The sequence below is a fragment of the Trichomycterus rosablanca genome, chromosome 2 (genome assembly GCF_030014385.1).
Source record: "Trichomycterus rosablanca isolate fTriRos1 chromosome 2, fTriRos1.hap1, whole genome shotgun sequence".
Classification (NCBI taxonomy): Eukaryota; Metazoa; Chordata; class Actinopteri; order Siluriformes; family Trichomycteridae; genus Trichomycterus; species Trichomycterus rosablanca.
In genome coordinates, this window is record NC_085989.1 from 55,443,391 (window position 1) to 55,449,378 (window position 5,988).

Here is a 5,988-nt window from a genome sequence, read left to right on the forward strand (position 1 = left end):
CACCATTTGTTCACAAAGCCAAAAACCCTTTTGTTCACCCTTTTCCAATATTACCCACTATAAAAACAACACCGTTCCAGTACCCCCCCCCCCCCCCCCCTCTGATCACCCTTCCTCATCTTCCCTTTGATTCTTGTCTCCTGTATTACCCACTATAAAACTAACATCCTTCCAGTACCCTTTGATCCCTGTAATTCCTCCCGTCATTTTTTTGTGTAAATAAAGTCTTCCCAGAATATACCTAGTTAGATTTCTGTCGGTCTTCCAAGCTGTGCCCATACACCTGTATGTGTTAATAAAGACTCTTTGGATAAAATATCTGATTGTTCTGTTCTCTTTGTGACCTTAGTTGCAGCACTCTTACTGGATATATGAAAAACATCTTACACTTAATGATCAAGAATGATGGATGAAGAACATGCCAAGACACATGAAGGCTGCAGAAGAAAATGTAACTGAATACAATTCAAATCACTGCTTTCTGTAACGACGACTGAAAAAGGCATTCAGGGTGCAAGTATATTTAATTAACAAAGTTTAGAACATACAACGTGCAAAAGAAACAATAGCATATATATATATATATATATATATATATATATATATATAATCCTTTTATTTTTGCTGTAGACTGAAAACATTTGGGTTTGGCATTAAACGATGAATATGAGACAAAAAGATCAACATTTCAACTTTTATTTCCAGGTATTTACATCTGGATCTGATACACAGTTCAGAAGATAGCACCTTTTGTCTGAACCCACCCATTTTTCTTACTCAAAAGTATTGGAACATGTGACTGTCAGGTGTGTTTTGTTGCCCAGTTGTGTCCTGTTACATTGATTATTTAAACAATAAATAGCGCTGAACGTCTACGCTCAGTTTCAGATTTGGGTTTTGCCTGTGCAGACTGTGCATTTATAGTTAGAGGAGTAACCAACATGAAAACCAGAGAGCTGTCTATGGGTAAAAAACAAGCAATTGTGAAGTTGAGAGAAGATGGAAAATCAATCAGAGCCATTGCACAAATATTGGCCATACCAAGTACAACCGTTTGGAATGTCCTGAAGAAGAAAGTTCTCACTGGTGTACTAAGTAACAGATGTCGAACAGGTAGACCCAGGAAAACAACAGTAGTTGATGACAGAAACATTGTGCGTGCTGTAAAGAAAGACCCTAAAACAACTGTTAGTGACATCAGCAACAACCTCCAGAGGGCAGGAGTGAAGGTATCACAATCTACTGTTCGCAGAAGACTTCATGAACAAAAGTACAGAGGCTTCACCAGAAGATGCAAACCACTAATGAGCAAGAAGAATAGGAAGGCCAGGCTGGAATTTGCCAAGAAGTACAGATAAAGTTTTATGGACTGATGAGACAAAGATGAACCTTTACCAATGTGATGGAAAGGCTAAAGTTTGGAGAAAAAAAGGATCTGCTCATGATTCCAAACATACAAGCTCATCTGTAAAACACAGTGGAGGTAATGTCATGGCTTGGGCTTGCATGGCTTCTTCTGGTATGGGCTCAGTAATCTTCATTGATGATGTCACGCATGATGGCAGCAGTAAAATGAACTCAGAAGTCTACAGAAACATTTTGTCTGTTAATTTAAAGAAAGATGCAACCAAACTGATTGGGAGATCCTTTATCATGCAGCAAGATAATGACCCAAAACACACTGCCAAAACTACAAAGGAGTTCATCAGGGGCAACAAGTGGAAGGTTTTGGACTGGCCTAGTCAATCTCCAGACTTAAACCCTATAGAGCTGCATTTGACCTGCTAAAGAGGAGACTGAAGGGAGTAACCCCCCAAAACAAACACCATTGAAAGAGGCTGCAGTAAAAGCCTGGAAAAACATCACAAAAGAAGAATGCAAAAGTTAAGTGATGTCAATGGGCCACAGGCTTGATGCAGTTATTGCAAGCAAAGGATTTGCAACTTAATATTAAGTCTTATTCACTTTAATCTGTTTTAAGTTGATCTGTTCCAATACTTTTGCTCACAAGAAAAATGGGTGGGTTCAGACAAAAGGTGCTATCTTCTGAACTGTGTATCAGATCCAGATGTAAATACCTGGAAATAAAAGCTGAAATGTTGATCTTTTGTCTCATATTCATCTTTTAATGTCAAACCCAAATGTTTTCAGTCTACAGCAAAAATAAAGGGATTGGCCTCACTGTTCCTTTGCATGTTCTTTGCATGTTCTCCCCGGGAGCTCCGGTTTCCTCCCTCAGTCCAAAGACATGCAAGTGAGGTGAATGGGAGACACTAAATTGTCTAAATGACTAAAATGACTGTGTTTTATATAAACTTGTGAACTGATGAATCTTGTGTAATGAGTAACTTCTGTTTCTGACCCAAGTGTAAAACATGACGTTAAAATCCTAATAAAACAAATATTATATTATATGTGTGGTGTATTATTACATTATTAGTGTATCATTATAACATATATACAGTGTATCACGAAAGTGAGTACACCCCTCACATTTCTGCAAATATTTCATTATATCTTTTCATGGGACAACACTATAGACATGAAACTTGGATATAACTTAGAGTAGTCAGTGTACAACTTGTATAGCAGTGTAGATTTACTGTCTTCTGAAAATAACTCAACACACAGCCATTAATGTCTAAATAGCTGGCAACATAAGTGAGTACACCCCACAGTGAACACGTCCAAATTGTGCCCAAATGTGTCGTTGTCCCTCCCTGGTGTCATGTGTCAAGGTCCCAGGTGTAAATGGGGAGCAGGGCTGTTAAATTTGGTGTTTTGGGTACAATTCTCTCATACTGGCCACTGGATATTCAACATGGCACCTCATGGCAAAGAACTCTCTGAGGATGTGAGAAATAGAATTGTTGCTCTCCACAAAGATGGCCTGGGCTATAAGAAGATTGCTAACACCCTGAAACTGAGCTACAGCATGGTGGCCAAGGTCATACAGCGGTTTTCCAGGACAGGTTCCACTCGGAACAGGCTTCACCAGGGTCGACCAAAGAAGTTGAGTCCACGTGTTCGGCGTCATATCCAGAGGTTGGCTTTAAAAAATAGACACATGAGTGCTGCCAGCATTGCTGCAGAGGTTGAAGACGTGGGAGGTCAGCCTGTCAGTGCTCAGACCATACACCGCATACTGCATCAACTCGGTCTGCATGGTCGTCATCCCAGAAGGAAGCTGACGCACAAGAAAGCCCGCAAACAGTTTGCTGAAGACAAGCAGTCCAAGAACATGGATTACTGGAATGCCCTGTGGTCTGACGAGACCAAGATAAACTTGTTTGGCTCAGATGGTGTCCAGCATGTGTGGCGGCGCCCTGGTGAGAAGTACCAAGACAACTGTATCTTGCCTACAGTCAAGCATGGTGGTGGTAGCATCATGGTCTTGGGCTGCATGAGTGTTGCTGGCACTGGGGAGCTGCAGTTCATTGAGGGAAACATGAATTCCAACATGTACTGTGACATTCTGAAACAGAGCATGATCCCCTCCCTTCGAAAACTGGGCCTCATGGCAGTTTTCCAACAGGATAACGACCCCAAACACAACCTCCAAGATGACAACTGCCTTGCTGAGGAAGCTGAAGGTAAAGGTGATGGACTAAACCCAATTGAGCACCTGTGGCGCATCCTCAAGTGGAAGGTGGAGGAGTTTAAGGTGTCTAACATCCACCAGCTCCGTGATGTCATCACGGAGGAGTGGAAGAGGATTCCAGTAGCAACCTGTGCAGCTCTGGTGAATTCCATGCCCAGGAGGGTTAAGGCAGTGCTAATAATGGTGGTCACACAAAATATTGACACTTTAGGCACAATTTGGACATGTTCACTGTGGGGTGTACTCACTTATGTTGCCAGCTATTTAGACATTAATGGCTGTGTGTTGAGTTATTTTCAGAGGACAGTAAATCTACACTGCTATACAAGTTGTACACTGACTACTCTTAGTTATATCCAAGTTTCATGTCTATAGTGTTGTCCCATGAAAAGATATAATGAAATATTTGCAGAAATGTGAGGGGTGTACTCACTTTCGTGATACACTGTATGTGTATGTATATGTATGTATGTAAGTCTGCATACCTGAATGTAAAGTCTACATACCTGAGATGGGAAAATGTGTTTCATTACTTTTTTTTTTTTTACCATTTTACCATTGATTCCTGTTTACCATTTTTATCTATTTTATGTGCTATGGACAAATTAACATTCTCCACTTAATGCAGCATCAGCTTTAAAGCAAAAACACAAATAATTTTTTTTATATATATAATTATAAATACATTCAGGAATTAAGGGGTTAAATAATGACGATGGTTTATTACTGCAGACAGCATTTTTATTTTACATTTTATTCTGTATGTAATAGCAGTTCATCTACATTTAACAGAACTAACTGGAGTATTTAGACAAGTATTCTAGCTGGCTTGTAGTTTCCAGTTTGAATAGATATTTAAAAATGACCTAATATGAGCTTGTTACATAATAATTTTTACATGTATAAATAAATCACTATGAATTTATGAACTATTACAACATCATCCAACATCTAAAATTCAAGCTGAACATTTAATGTGGATCTTAATAATACAAGAAAGTTTGAAATGTCTGTAAAACATTTAGCATAAAAATAAACAGATGAATAAAATTCAAATCTATTATTTACTACTTACCTTATTCTGTTAGCTGTGACAGACACAACATTATACAACCACTTTATTAAAGTAAACCTATCTTGTGTGTACATTCGATGAGCTACACCTACCATATGGACACACTTTGTGGGTATGTAATTACTGGAAGTAGCCCATCTCGGTCCACTGTACCCCATCCATTAATGAAAAGCATCTCCTGAAAGATCCTTCACTGTCCAGACATTATTTATGAGCTGGATTATTTTGAACACGTATTACCAGTACCAAACCATGACTCTTAAACCTTGACCCTCAGACTTTCCCCACTTCCCTTGTCTGCAGAAGTTAACCCCATCACTTTCCTGCATGGTTATGACCACTATTCCCTTTAAAAAATAAAGGGGATAGCATACAATGTTTAGAGTGCAGTAAATGTTTATTTACAGTGATATTTACAATATTGGATTAGAAATGTAATCTGTTCTGTGTGACTGTATTTGGAAATGTAGCTTGTTCCTGGTTCCTTGTTCATGTTTTTCACATATTGACACAAATGTTACTTATTCTGTGCTTTTTTCCACATACTTGAAAACACCATTAAATACACATAAGCTTCAGGGTGAGCACAGGCCAAAAACAATAAACCAAATTTCCAACTAACTACAAAGATAATTCAACAAAACTAAGCAGTAAACAACACAACCCTAAACCTTCCTAGCTGTCAAACACAAAAGAAATGAGGAATCAAACAAAATGGCAGCTCGCCCTACAAACAATCAAAATAAATCATGAAGTGAAAACACAAGACAATAAACACAGCGAGCTCAATGAACACTACAATCCAAAGTCACCATTAGTATTATAATCAAAATCTCAATGCAAAGAAGAAACCAAGTGCTGCCAAGTTGACTGTGCTACAGTACTGCTTGTCGTCACTTTTTCATTTCAAAATTCTCCACACATTTTCTATTAGGAACAGGTCAGGACTGCAGGCAGGCCAATCAATTACCCGTACCCTTTTCTTCTGCAGCCATGCCTTTGTAATGTGTGCAGCAGGTGGTTTTGCATCGTCTTGTTGAAAAATGCTGGACATCCAGCTTCAGGGACGTATGATGCAGTAAAAGCTTTTCAAGTGAAGCTGCGGAGAAGGAGGAGGCAGAGTAAAAAACTGACCCCAGAGACCAGATTTATCATGCAGCTTGTATCACATTTCAACTGTGGTAGTTGGTCCTAGCCTGTGGTCCAGTGGCTCCTCACCTAACTGTTAGATGAGCTGCAACAGGCCACTTGTGTATAATTTTACAGAATAACACGTTCAACCTCATTGTGAGAACCTCTGCTGTAGTAAGAT